This window comes from Alosa sapidissima, chromosome 13 (genome assembly GCF_018492685.1).
Source record: "Alosa sapidissima isolate fAloSap1 chromosome 13, fAloSap1.pri, whole genome shotgun sequence".
Lineage (NCBI taxonomy): Eukaryota > Metazoa > Chordata > Actinopteri > Clupeiformes > Clupeidae > Alosa > Alosa sapidissima.
In genome coordinates this window covers 27,814,538-27,830,405 of record NC_055969.1, presented here as the reverse complement: position 1 = coordinate 27,830,405, position 15,868 = coordinate 27,814,538, and positions in this window count along the sequence as shown.

Genomic DNA, 15,868 nt, shown 5'->3' with positions numbered 1-15,868 from the left:
CAAAAATCCACCACATTCTGAACGATCGGTAATAATTTCTCTGTGAAGTGTGCATGGGAGGGGAGGTCATTGCAGTAGTTGAGGTGGGAGATAGCATAGTGGGGAGTTAGGTAGGGAATGATATTTGTTGTATAGCACAAAGCATACAGTATAACTCCCTTAATGGTTAACATTAGAGGGTATACAAGTGTATAGGCCCCATAGAGTGTAGTCCAGTGCTTAGCCATCTAACATCCTCTCACTTCTGGAGTTTGTCTCAGGACTAAGGCTAAGTGAGTTTTTGCCAACTTACAGTAATTATGTTGGACAATATCACAGAGAAAGCTGACAAATTGTTTGCCAAACACAGACCATACATGCAATTTCTGTGGTAAGCCCAAAACTCATTGATAGTGGTGAAATCATCATACTGTAAATCATGTCTGACTGAGCCAATGCAGCCATTTGACTCAGAATCCAGCAGGTGGTGCAAGTTAGCTTCATTTGCTCCAGGTGTTTTTATGTTGACGGTCCCTTATTAAAATGGTCTTGAAAGCCCACATTTCCTTTATAGACTTTCCTTAATAACTGACTCTGGGCTGAGTAAATAAACTGTGAACATTGTGACAGAAAGAACAAGAGCAAGTGTAATCATTAGCAATCACTGGCGTTTTGTCTGAGATGACTCTTGTGGTTGCAGCATTGTTAGAACAGACACACAGATAAGATAATTCATCCTCTCGACGATTGAAAAGATTACAAGCATGAGAAGAGAAATTGTTATGGTAAGTGCAGGAAAAAGGAGAGTGTGTAATTGATGATGCTGTTGAGATGTTGTGGATAGTTCTTGTTTGGAGATACAGAAAGCCCCAGGCATGGATCACAACCACGCAAGTGTCAGATACAGTAAGTGACCACTTTTGGAGGCTCTGCTGGATCCAGGGGTTCTCTCTTTCTTTAATTGTATATTCTGAGATGAAATAAGGCAAGTCAACTCCAGATGTACCCAACATGGTTAACCATTCAAATGTGCTACCCATATGTGCTAACGATAAATCTCACTTGATCATAAATTGGAGGCACATGGCCAATTGTTTGTTGTGATCATATACCCTTTAACACTGTAAGGGCAGGTGCAAGCCATTCCCATTGGTGAAGTGGTGCAAGTGCTAGCTTGTTTTGCACTAGCTGACACAAAGTGCATTGCTTATTGCTCAATTTCTTGATCAGTCCCATGCCCCAACACACACATTCATCCAAATTACTCAAACTACTCCTATACTCAAAACACGTAGCCTGGTGTGTAGGATGTTGTGTTTAGATGTTTCTTTCCATTCTGTTTGTTTATTGCTGAGTTCTCAGAGAAAAATATTAAAATCCCCTAAACAACATGGCCTGGCTGCAAATAGCTCCTATCCCCCATGGTAAATGATAAAAGCCACTGTTATATCGTTTAACAAAAGCCTTCATGTCAATTCATCTATATGATATCTATCATTGTTTATAATATAGTAGTTGTGTCAGTCAATCTTATGAAGCAGGGTTTGGGTATAACTGAAATACAGGGGTTGGTGCCTCGTGTAGAAGAGTCAGGCCGGGGTCTTAGAAGACTGGACTAGCCGTGTCTGATACAGGTGTGGTATTTCCTGGCATGGGGTGAGCAACTCTTACTTTGTCGGATGCTGCTCAGCCTTTTCCCTGGGCTTAAGACAGCACCTCAAACTCAGACCCAAGGGGTGTTGTCCTCGATTGGGAAGTTAAATGTACTTTTTCAAAGCATTCTATTCAATTTTTTTTTACCTTAAGATAATTGCTTTGAAGTGATTTTGATGGTCAACTAAGTTGTAATCAGTTCAGTTCAGTTCAGTTCAGATATCTTTATTAGTCCCCGAGGGGCAATTCGGTTTACAGCCAACCCATCCATTAAGGGGATAAAAGTTAAAGAGAGAATTAGCATACACTGTATAAATGTATGCAATGTTAAGAAAAATAAATAGACAAATAAATAAGTAAGTACTGCAGCAGTCATACATCACCTGTCTACAGCCACACACAGCCGCACACACACACACACCCACACTTCGCCTACCAGTGACGGAACAGAGTAGCAGAGTCCAAGAACCAGTATTGTTGCAGTTATGTGCATTCTTTTAACAGTCTTATATGTTCATTTAACAATCTAATAGCAGAGGGAATGAATGAGTTGGCATAGCGGTTAGTTTTACGTATTGGCACATGGTACCACCGACCTGACTGCATGATAACCAATTCATTACTGAGTACATGATTTGGTTGGCAAGATATTCTCTCTGCTTTCTGAACCACCTGTGTTTTCCAGAGAGAACAGAGATCTTCTAACTGGGTACCAGTGATTTTTGAGCATACTTTGACAATGTCGCTCAAGCTCTTTTTGTCCTTCACAGACAGTCCATTAAAGCAACATATAAAAGAAAATGTCAATAGACTCTCAATAAAGGCTTGACATAATGTACATAGAATTTGTTTACAGACACCAAAACAGTTAAGCTTCCTCAGTAAGTATGTTCTAATGGGAAGAATGGTATGCCTTCCCATCCATAGCCCAAGAACCAGCCTTGTTAGTCAACATGGCTCTTCGGAGATTATTTTTCCAGGTTTGTAAACAAATGAACCGTGTCCAGGGGGAAGGGTGTAACCTAGTATTTACAGCAGTTGTGTAAAATACAAAAACTCTGCAACTGGAGAGGGAGCCCAGTAGCAAAAAAAAGCTTTTAATCTGTTCTGTGTGCGTTTTTGTGTGCAGGGTCGGACTGGGAACAAAATTCGGCCCTGGCAATTTTCTCCTGGACCGGCCCACTACTGGACCGACGACCCCCCCCCCACACACACACACACACACAAGCCCACCGATACCAAAATCCCCCCCTGATTCCCCCCCATAAATAACAAACACACAGTATCATGCTGTAGCAACACTTCATAAACTGAACCCAAACATTTAAATTTGGACCTATAGGTTATTATATAATCAGTATCGTAATTTCTGTCAACTATGACGATCTCCATGCATGTTCAGTAGCCTATATTTTTCATTTAGTCATTCAGTGTTGGGCAAGTTACTTCAAAATCGTAATATATTATGTATGACTTATTACTGTCATTTCAAAGTAATTCATTACATTATAATATTACTGTCTCTGAATTGTAAGGCATTACACTACTATTGTATTACTTTTAAGTTATTTTTACCAAAATATCTGGAAATATGGATTTGGAATTCTAAATGCAGTTTATTATGCTCAATGCAGCTCATTGCACTTCTAATGGAGGGTGATGTGGTACAACATAATGACTGAGCTAGGCTTAAGGCTAACAACAGTATAATGCAATAGGTGCAGTGATGGCTTATGATGCAATACAAGGAACAATCATAGCCAGAATTTTGTTTAAAGAAGACAAAAGGTCAAAGTCTGGTCAATTGTAATAGAAATGCTGTAACTTTAGGCTTAGGCCTACTCATTAAAATCAACAGAGAGCCCACTACCTGTATATTGTAACCCAAAACTTAAAGGAGAATTCCGGTGTGATATTGACCTAAAGTGTATCAAAACATGATACCGAGTGTGAACGTATGTCTCATAGCCCATCTCGGCTTGTCCCCTGCACTCCAAAATCTGGCGCTAGTTAGCCGATGCTACCAACATCTTTTCCAATAGTGGTGCTTCGGCATCGGGCTAGCCATGCAAATAAATCACTGTTTTACACCCATTTACGAGGCTCAATGTATCTCCACACTTCATTGGTAGACTTCCGAGGGCCCTGACATTTAAAACGAGACATTGAGAACTTTGAAAAAGCACTGGTAGTTTACTTACAAGACGATTTATACAGACAGTATCTTCACGAAGTTTAGCGTTTGCAGCCATCTTGAATTTAGTCACGATAAGTCGAGCAACGAGTAAGAATGAACAGCTATGATAAGGGATCAGATTCCAAAAATAATTCAGTGGAAATGCATGGATTCCAGTTGCTGCTACTGGAAGAAACTGGAATCCATGCATTTCCACTGAATTATTTTTGGAATCTGATCCCTTATCATACCTGTTCATTCTTACTCGTTGCTCGACTTATCGTGACTAAATTCAAGATGGCTGCAAACGTTAAACTTCGTGAAGATACTGTCTGTATAAATCGTCTTGTAAGTAAACTACCAGTGCTTTTTCAAAGTTCTCAATGTCTCGTTTTAAATGTCAGGGCCCTAGGAAGTCTACCAATGAAGTGTGGAGATACATTGAGCCTCGTAAATGGGTGTAAAACAGTGATTTATTTGCATGGCTAGCCCGATGCCGAAGCACCACTACTGAAAAAGTTGTTGGTAGCATCGGCTAACTAGCGCCAGATTTTGGAGTGCAGGGGACAAGTCGAGATGGGCTATGAGACATACGTTCACACTCGGTATCATGTTTCAATACACTTTAGGTCAATATCACACCGGAATTCTCCTTTAAAGACATGTCAAGATAGGCTACACAGTGCAGCTACTGGCCATTTTTGTGCCCTAACTGGTGAAATACAGTATTAACCTAAGTATGTCATTATATGGCCAACTATAAAGATGTAATCTGCCTGTTCCCAGGGATGGGTAGTATTTTTGAAACATGTAATATGTGTTTCAAATGCAAAATAGTAATTTGTCATTTGTATTTTATTGGGTTGAAGGAAATGGCTCTGTATTTTGTATCAAAATACTTTATTGGTGTGTATTTTTGGATGCTGCATGGTGCAGTAAATGGAAGCTCTTCGTAGCGCGTGCAACTTACGTCTATAAAAACAATATATTTATGGAATACAATTAGACACCTCTGATTGCTGTTTACGGTTAAACTGCGATGATGTGAACACCAGCCAGCGGAGGGCACTTATATAGCCTAGGCTACCATGCATGGACTCGTAGGCTATATTTCCCCACAAACCAAGCGGCTGCTTGGACAAATCCACTTGAGGGGTGGGGCAGCGGGGCGCGATCGTAACACACACTGAACCTGTCATGAAGAGGCCAAAATGATTGACCTGTCACCCCCCAATCCAAATTGATGCAACTGCATTTATAGGCTAAGCCTAGGTCTACATGACGGGCCGCAAATAGGCTAAATAACTTTAAAAAAAAAAAAAAAAAAAAAATCCCGGAGGTGACCGGCCCACCGGGCCCGGTTGTACAGATTACCAGTCCGAGCCTGTTTGTGTGTGTGCGAGAGTATTGATGTGCGTAAGGCAATGGGGCTTAGTGGGGTACAGTAGCTGCTTGTACGGTGTATTCCTCAGGTTTCTCATTATGGTTGTGGGTTGCAGTGCTTACATTACAGTTTGATTAAGTGGTCTGCTGTGCCTCATGTTTAGAGGATGCTGGTGTCTGCCTTATATTAACTTTTTATTCTACCTTATATTAACTGTGTTTTTGTGGTGCTGCTTGTTGCCTCTGTGATCCTCTCCAGTCCTTTAAGTTTTAAGCAAGAAACTATGTCAATGTCAATGAATCACTAAAGAGTTATTTTTTTCCTACACATGCTGATCATTTGCAGGCTCCGATATTTACAGTACAGCAGTTTTCTGCAAGGTCTTAAAGACCCACATTTACTGCAATGTTTTAAGAACATACAGTGCACTATGTTGGCTCTTCTGTGGGTTTGCTCTCTTATCTCTCCGCTTCCCTCTAGTTAACGTAGCATGGCATGAATAATAACACTGCTTATCATTTGTGGTTCATTCTCCATCCTACCATCCAACACTGAAGGCAAGCAGAAACAGAGGCCACTTATGTGATAGGCATACCAAAGCTGTCACTCTATATTTATCTGCAAGCACAACATTTCCATTAGCATTTGAAAGAAAGAGAAATGCACTCATTTTGAAAAGAGAATGTATGCAAAAAAGAAATTTAACCCAATTGCTTCAAGCTGTTTTTTAAGCAACTAGTGATTTATTATGATTGTGTAACTTAACTAAACTAATAAACCACTGGCAAGGCTCAAAATAGCATTACACTTCAGTGGTAGTGTAGAGAGGGTCCCTACAAACAAATCAAAGTATTGTAAACTTTGTGTACTGAGCGGTTATAATAAGGACTGTTTATGAAGTCAGTACACCTTAACTCGTTTTCCGGTCACCACCATCTTGAGGAAAATAGTCAGTTGGCTCATTCGATTTCATGCAACGCTGCATAGATCTGGCTGAATGTGATGCATGTCTGTGCAACGGTAGAGAATACAGCCAAAAGGTAAAACAGGACATGAAATTGGTGACATGATCATATCCGAGCAGTATTTGAGGATATTCCCTGAGCTTCAGGTCTGAATCCATGAGCATGACCCAGGTTCGGCAGTGGAGGCTGCTAGGTTAGCTGATGTCTTTGTGGTGGTGCAGAAGAGACAGCCATGGAGTTACAGCTGATGAAGCCGTTGGGGGTAAGCCTCCCACATGGGAGAACCAGTCCGTTAGTAGGCAATTGAAACCACAGGCAGAAAGCTGATTTGCTATCTCTGTGGAGTAGAAGTCCATATGAAGCCTATGTGCCCTGCTTATTTCTCAATGAGCCATGTTAAAGGAGAAGTTCGGTGTGATATTGACCTAAAGTGTGTTAACATGATACCGAGTGTGAACTTTTGACTCATAGCTCATCCCGGCTTGTCCCCTGCACTCCGAAATCTGGTGCTAGTTAGCCGTTGCTACCAACAGGTTTTCGATGGGGGGCATCAGCCTAGCCATGCAAATAAATCTCTGTTTTACACCATTTACGAGGCTCTCCACACGTCATTGGTAGACTTCCGAGGGCCCTGACATTTAAAACGAGACATTGAGAACTTTGAAAAAGCACTGGTAGTTTATTTACAAAACGATTTATACAGACAGTACCTTAAGGAAGTTTACCGTTCGCCGGCATCTTGAATTTAGTCACGATAAGTCGAGCGACGAGTACGAATTAACAGGTATGATAAGGGATCAGATTCCAAAAATAATTCCATGGAAATGCATGGATTCCAGTTGCATCCAGTAGCACTTCGACTCACACCGAACTTCTCCTTTAACACAAACAAAATGTGTTGTGCTATTCCCTCATGTGAAATCTTTGCTCCTGAATGACCAGATTATATTATGTTTCTGGTCCATGGGACCTAACTTTGGTAAAATATGAACGGTACAATCAAAAGAGAATAATTATTTTCTGGTCCCGTTTGAATTGTGCCATGAATTTCACATAATATGATATTTGTCAATTTAAAAGATAATTTTGCACATGAAGAAAGTACTGTTTTTCGGCAGACTGTGAAAGTTATGTTAAGTTTTGTGTGAATCTGCTCAGTGGACTTTAAAGTGTCTCGAACAATATATGTCACCAATTTTGTGAAACGATAAAGCATGCATGCTGGCTAACGGTTACAGCTTGCTACTAGCTACTCTTATCAGTCTCTTACAACTCTTATAAGTCACTTATCAGTGGTTTATGGACAAACACACCTTACCTGATGAGTTTTATCCAGTGACTGGTATTTTCATCAGCTAGGGAGCATAAGTGGGGAGGGAGCATAAGTGTTGATCATATGCTTGTACATCCCAGTACCAACCCAGTACAAACCACAACCTTTTAAACGTTTAAACTTACATCATATACAGGTGCTGGTCATATAATTAGAATATCATGAAAAAGTTTATTTATTTCAGTAATTCCATTCAAAAAGTGAAACTTGTATAATGTATTTCATTCCACACAGACTGATATATTTCAAGTGTTTATTTCTGTTAAAACTGACAACTAATAAAAAAACCCAAATTCAGTATCTTAGAAAATTAGAATATTGTGAAAAGGATCAATATTGAAGACACCTGGTGCCACACTCTAATCAGCTAATTAACTCAAAACACCTGCAAAGGCCTTTAAATGGTCTCTCAGTCTAGTTCTGTAGGCTACACAATTATGGGGAAGACTGCTGACTTGACAGTTGTCCAAAAGACAACCACTGACACCTTGCACGAAGAGGGCAAGACACAAAAGGTCATTGCACCAAGCAGTGGGGGCACAAGTCAGAGCTGGGCCGGGGGCGGGGCACATGACCGGGCCCTTTATTAAACTCATAATTTTACAACATACACATGCCCGCAACAGCGGGTCTTACAAGCGTCAGCGCCACGGAGAGCAACTATGTAATTTTGAAGTCCATTGAACGTACATAAAGTGTAACCAAGAGAACAACAACAAAAACATTAGGCTACATGACCCCTAATAATAAAACAGCAATAATACGCAGCACTATTTGAAGGGCATACGACGAGCCTTGCGCTCCGTGAACTCGTCCACGATGCTCTGTGTCCATTTTCTTTGTTCTCTCATTCTCTATGGACAACATGGCAAGTCCACTCAGTCTCTCCTGTCCCACTGTGCTCCTCAAGTGGTTTTTAATGATCTTTAACTTGGAGAATGAGCGCTCAGGTTGCAACGGTGACGGGAAGTCAAAAATAAAATTAGGGCAGTGCAAATCTCACTGAATGCAAAAGTTACTGCTGGGTGGTTGCATTGGCGGAGCGAGGGGGTGGCTTCGGGGGCTCAAGCCCCGAATCTCTTTTCAAAAGCCCCGAATCTTTTTTTGTATGTGTTTTCAATTTCCAACGATTCTAATTTCTAATTTAACTTCCCCTCGGTTTCTCTATAAATGTTACAAAATGTAGCCTACTATTACTGAGCAAATATCGCTAACTTTCAAAGCCCAATATCAGGGATGGATTACTGCACGGGCCTACCGGGCGCAGGCCCAGGGGCCCAAGGGGTCAGGGGGCCCTGAAGCCCAAGCCTTTGCATGGAATCATTGCCTCAATAGAGGATGTAGGCTATGAATCTGATTGAATTTAGTATTGGCCATCCCCATAATGCAGCAGAATATAGGAAATCACATCAAACAAATTAAAAATGTTCTGGGGGAGGACCCACAAACCCCCCCTCCCACATATACTGTACGACAATAAGTGGGGGGCCCTTAATACATCTGGGTCCAGGGGCCCGAAAGTTCATAATCCGCCCATGCCCAATATTGACAGATAATCTGATTTCCCACACGATGAGTTTAGGCAATGCCAGAACCGAGATGTAGCGGTTTACGTCATAAACCTGGCAGGAAAGTTCAGAGCGGCGCAGTCAGTTTAAACAGCAAGCCGGTAAGAAAAACTATTGTCAAGACATTAGGCAATTAGGCTACTGTACCCCAGAATACAAAAATAAACTTCAGAAAGACAGAAAGTTTGTTGTACAAGGATACAAGGAAGTTTATTGTCACATGCATATAGTTACTGGAAGTAAGAAATGCAGTGAAATTATGTCTGGTGTCAGCCTATTTGTGCAAAGTGGGGGGGGGGGGGGGGTAAAAAGTGCAGTAGAAGAGGGGTTTAGTAGATTAAGTGGCAAGGGCTGCATAAGAAAGGTGGGGGAGGATTGGAATTGGGGGGGGGGGGGGGGGGCACCAACAAGGAGCACCCAAGAGCACTGTTTGTTGTACTGTATTCTGTAGTCTCAATGACCGAATCAGTAGATATACCTGTTGTCAGTTGAGTTCGTTCAATTAATTTATTGTAGGCTAGTAGCCTAGGCAAATATGAAACGGAGATGTAACGTGGCTACCAGCGGGATTTTGAACTTGCATGTTTCATGCATTTTAGGGCAAAAAAATACCATGGGATTGATGTGTTCTCCACGTGCACAGAAAGTTCAGACACAGAGCGCATATAGGCCTAGGTTAGGCTACTTTCACTTTCTAGAGCGCATTCATTAGGCTACGTAAAAGATGCTTCATACCAAAACAACGATCAAACATTATCAAATGTATCATGACGTGTTGTCACAAAGACTTACTCCAATTAGAAAATCGAAACCAAAATCATGTAAGTGTAAGTGTTCTCTCATTGACGCCTGTAGGAGACAATATCGTTGATCCAATTTTGTAAATTTGCACATCGTAAATTTCAATATGAGAGTTAAAATAAAGCCAGTCATACAGCAGAACATTTTCTTCAATATTTTACACCTACTAAATCATCAAAGTAAATTTCAAAACTTTTCAGCAACCGTGAGTCATAACTTATCCTGACTGGGCCAACCTATAAACCTAATACGTCCCACTCTGATGAAAATGATTGAAAAGAAACCGTTTGCATGATCTTAGCTCCTCCGGCCTTGTGCCGTGGGAGAGGCCCGTCCCACCTTACCCGGAGGCGGGGGAGGGGCGCCCTCGCACCGGGCTGCACCCCCTCAAGCTCCGCCCCTGGCACCAAGGTCAAAAGGTCAAGAGGCTGGCTGTTCACAGAGCTCTGTTTCCAAGCACATTAATAGAGAGGTGAAGACGGAAAAGATGTGGTAGAAAAAAGTGTACAAGCAATAGGGCTAACCGCACCCTGGAGAGGATTGTGAAACAAAACCCATTCAAAAATGTGGGGGAGATTCACAAAGAGTGGACTGCAGCTGGAATCAGTGCTTCAAGAACCACCACACACAGATTTATGCAAGACATGGGTTTCAGCAGAGATGGGAAGTAACAAAGTACAAATACTTAGTTATTGTACTCAAGTAGATTTTTCAGATATTTTTACTTTACTTTACTATTTATTTTTGAGGCAACTTTTTACTTTTACTCCTTACATTTTAATATGAATATCGGTACTTTCTACTCTTTAAATTTTACAAAACTGGCTCGTTACTTTAGTTTCAAATAATTTCAGTACCGTTATTATTTTTTGCGTCATCAATAGCGGATGGGAATAGGCGTTGCACTTGACGCACCACTACACTTGTACTATTATAAACATTGGACAATAACCTCCATCATCAAACATGTTCTGAATGCCTTTTCTAAAAATCTTGATACTGCATGGCGCAGTCCACCTTACCGTGACCACAGAACTCATAGTTTACCCACCTCTGATTTTACCACTACACCCCTGGTCTTGAAATATTCACAGGAATCCATAGGAATTAAATATTCATGTTTTTGTATCCAATATTAGTTGTGCAGATGTACTGTATAGTCCATCTTATACACACCAATGAAGCCAACAAACAAAAATGCAAAAATAGAGACTTTTCTGTAATTATTCCATTTTGTGTAGTCATTCTATTTCAGAACCTGACATAGGTTACAATCCAAATAGTCTACAAGAAACCTCAGAAATGCATACTTTTACTGTCAGTATGCATCTTGGGTAACCAAAAGTCCTATGGGGAGCCAAAAGTCCCATAGGGCATTACAAAACGCATGAGCATTCCTTGGCCAATAATGGTCTAAAGTACTCATTTTTCATTCTATATTGATCTACTTTTGCACACAGCTTCGCAAGACGTGGTCCTAAGGCCCAGTTGTGTTTCTAAAATCATATCAAGTGACCTAGATATTAATATTCTAGGCTCTGTAACTCTGTGCCAGTGTTTCCTAAGAAACTACAGGATGTTAGCTTTCTAAAGATGTCCAGCATTTGATGGTAGGCCAAAAGAGGTGGAACACACTGCCCTCTGAAGTAGTGCAATGTTGGGGGGGAAAGCTTAGAAATGGTCCAACAGGTTATGGAAATATTTAAAAAGAGAGACTCTTGCACTCTAGTGCTTGTGTGGTCCAGGTACTTTTGCATAAAAAATGGTTGTCATTCACAAGACTACTTATACTTATACTTTAAGTAAATTTCCAAGCCTGTACTTTGTTACTTTTACTTGAGTAAAGAAATTAAATCAGTACTTCTACTTTTACCAGAGTATTTTTTAACACAAGTATTTGTACTTCTACTTGAGTACGGGAATTAGGTACTTTTGCCATCTCTGGGTTTCAGCTGTCGCATTCCTTGTGTCAAGCCACACAAGAGACAGCGTCAGAAGCGTCTCGCCTGGGCTAAAGACAAAAAGGACTGGACTGCTTTTTTTTGTATTGGTCTTAGGTAATATTCTAATTTTCTAAGATACTGAATTTTGGATTTTCATTAGTTGTCAGTTATGATCATCAAAATTAAAAGATAAACATTTGAAATATCTCAGTCTGTGTGTAATGAATGAATATAATATATCGGAACATCACATATTACCAACCGTCCCGTATGTCCAACCTCTTACGTGTATGTGTCACTTAATATTAATTTCTATACAAACCAAGACGGTGGATTCCTAAAGAAACACAAGCAGATGTGTATCTTAATTAGCTATGTAACAAAGTTTACATTTTACTGTGACTCGAAGGGCTGTAAACAGTCTTGTAAGGCTGCGTGCACAAATCTGCTTGGAGCTCCAGTGGAATTTTGAATTGCGGCTAACCGTTGATGTGCCGTGAGAAGGTTGGGAATTCGGTAGTTGCACGATTAGAACGTTGAGTAGTTCCGGGCTCTTTGGTGAGCGGGGCCATTTCCGGTTGTACTTAGCTTAGCGTCTGTTATAGTAGCCTGGTTAGCATCGTTCATCATTCATTCGTTCGCCTACAGTCATGAGCCTTTTAAGTGTGAAGGGAAAGCGGTTTACTTTTCAACGCCAAATACGCAAAACGTCTTTACACTGTTGTGTACCACAGTGTACAAATTCTTCGAGGTTTAACTCACAGTTGAGTTTCCACCGTTTCCCCGCCGATCCTGAGGTAAAGGCAAGATGGCTGGTAAAGATACGACGGGACAACTTTGTTCCTACAGAAGGGACTCGGGTTTGCAGCAGACACTTCCTCCCGGATGACTTTACCACTACCGAGGGGCCAAAACGATTGAAGAAAGGTGTCGTTCCCTGCTTGTTTTTGTGGAACAACTTCTCCTTACCAGCTCCCAGGCTTAATGTCTGGCAGCGACGTCCAAGACCCCCGTCCCCTGACATGGCCTGTGCGTCTGACCCTCCAGAAGCACCGCTGCCACCGCCGCCTGATCATACATACAGTGTGTCAACGTCAACGTCGTCTTTTGAGCTAGTAACCAAGTGTGAAGCCCTTACGCAGAAGGTCGCTGAGCTCCAACACCAGCTGGAATCCATTCAACTGCAATCTCGTTTTGGTCTCCGGTATTACACCAGGTAGGTTTATAATGGTGTCGCCTCTCTCTGCTTGGTTCAGGGCCACTTGTTAACACACTAGCATGCTTTATCCACGTCTGGACATTCTTCCTGCATAGTTGCTACTACTAGCATAAAACCAAAATCATATAATGACAAGGGCTATGTAAAAAAATAAAACGACAACTATGTACGTTATTCATTTTTTTTTAGGTGAATAGGGTTAGGCAGCCTTGATGTGTGTAGCTTAGGCTATATCTGCTCAAGGATTGATAACGTTAATAGCCTAAAGGATAAGATACCCTAGTACTTTGTTCATATAGGAAATAGAAAAAAAGATTGTTGTTGTTGTTAATAAGACTATACTGATATAGTGACAGTATAGGCCTAGTAGCCTGTCACAATAATATTTTGCAAAGTGTCATTTTCAACATTCATACTGATACTATGTGATTTGTACTCCTCTAAGCATATAGCATATTGTGATTATATTTTTGCAGATTTGCTTCCTATGAGCACTTCAAACGTTTTTGGGAGTTGGTGGAGCCAGCTGCTAAGACTAAGATGGTACGGATCATCTCTAGTAGCAGTAGCAGTGGTAGCAGTGAACCAGCCCAACCGAGAGCTACGAAGCTTGCCCCTGTGGATGAGCTGTTGCTCTTTCTGATGCACCTCTCTGCAGGTCTGGACCTGAGGGACCTCGCCATCCGTTTCAGGATTCATTCATCCACGGCCAGCAGAATAATCACAACGTGGACCCACTTCCTGTATCATCTGCTTGGTTCCATTCGTCTCTGGATTCCACCAGAAGAAGTGAAAGCTCATCTACCACCAGATTTTTCCTTTTTCCCTGATACACAAGTGGTCCTTGATTGCACAGAGATCTACTGTCAGACTCCCTCCTCTCTCCTTCTGCAGAGTGAAGTCTACTCTACATACAAGTCGCACACCACCTTCAAGGCCATGATTGGCATTGCACCACATGGTGCAATTACCTTTGTCTCACCACTGTATGCAGGTTCAATGAGTGACAGGGAGATTTTCAGGTTGTCGGGCATCACTAAACTTCTTACACCAGAGATGGCCATTATGGTGGATAAGGGCTTCTTGGTGGACAATCTCTGCCCAGGAAAAGTGTACCGACCAGCTTTCCTGTCGAAGAACGCACGCACAAATGACCAAAGAGGATGTCCAGAAGACACAGGCAATTGCCCGTTTGAGAGTCCATGTCGAGCGCAGCATCAGGAGGGTGAAGGAGAACAAACTATTTGATGCGGTCATCCCTCTGTCCATGTGTGGAAGCATTGACCAGCTGTTTTCTGTTGCATGCCTCCTGTCCAATTATCAGAATGGACCGCTGGTTAAGGCATGGGCTGCAAAGAAGTGAGAGCTTTAAAGTGGTTAGTTTTTAGAAATAGTTTTGTCACTTAGGCCTAATAATCAGTTCTTTCATCTAATGATCAGTTATGCAAATAATCAGTTCTTAATGGTTTAAATGTTTTATTGTTCATTTTTACAAATCTATACAACTGAACAGATTTCTGTTGTTCGTTACAAACAAGTTATTATTAGTAGTGTTTGCACAAGCAATGTTATCTTCATTTTACAAATCTATACAAGACTTGTGTACCAGAAAACAAGGCACAGGTGGCTATGTTTGCACAAGCAATGTTATCTTCATTTTTACAAATCTATACAAGACTTGTGTACCAGAAAACAAGATTACTGACACAACGGTTATGAAGAAATATCAACTAAGTACACCACCAATCTAATTCACTTCCAATACCCCAGTGCTGAGGACACATTTGGCTCATAACTAACACTGTAAGCTCCTGTGTAACATCATTAGCTTGCTAACTAGCAAACTGTGGATCTTCAGTATAAAATAGCCACTTATCTGGCCTTAGTTGTAGGAAATATGTTCATATTTCAAGTAGGGATGCAGCAAATTCTGATTTTTAAGGTTCTGGCAAATAGTGAATCCCATTTTTAAGATTTGTCAGAATTTGAAAATGAATACCGAATCCCAATCACTACTAACTAAAGGTCAACAGAATAGCATACTGTACATATAGCATAATGTCTTGTCATAAAAGTGGTGTGGCTCCTTTAAGAAACCATGTAAGTAGTGGAAGGATTGAGAGAAAATGCAAAAACATCACCAACAGAACAGCCTTGAAGAGCATTTCACTGGGGTTATCAAGGAGGTACCTTCTTTCATACTGTAGGTGTTTCATTGAATTAGGCCGACACCTCCAGAAGGCTCAACAAGGAGAAATCCGGTGAGTTTTCACATAGATCTCTGTTCCTCAAGGTCACCAAGTACTGTCAGTACAAAAAAAAACAACAATCGGTTTTACCTAGCTCGAGATGCTACAGCAAGCAGCTAACGCAGACAGGCAGCTAGCGCTACGCTCTGTGGGCATGTCTGTGAGTTCCCATTTACATGCCAAGGTGAAGACTGCTGGTAGCCTGGTTTAAACCAGACTCATTCACCTCAGACTCATTCACTTGAATTTCCCCTGGGGATCAATAAAGTATCTATCTATCTATCTAATATCTTTTTCACGTTTTTCATCGTATCACATGAAATTTTCACGTTATAACATTAAAATGTCATGTTATTTCAAGATATGATTTTTTCACGTTTTGACAAGATATTTATCACGTTTTTACATGAAATTATCATGTTATTTCAAAATAACGAAACTAAGCGAAACAAGGCCACGAGAGCTCATGGCTGGCATAAATGATAGTCGTGTCTATGAACTTGCACCCTGACTGCTATTACACAGTGCTGCTTGATGAGTGTTTGTTTTTGTGCATGTATGTATACGTGTGTAGGCGACATGTGTGACATGAAATTTC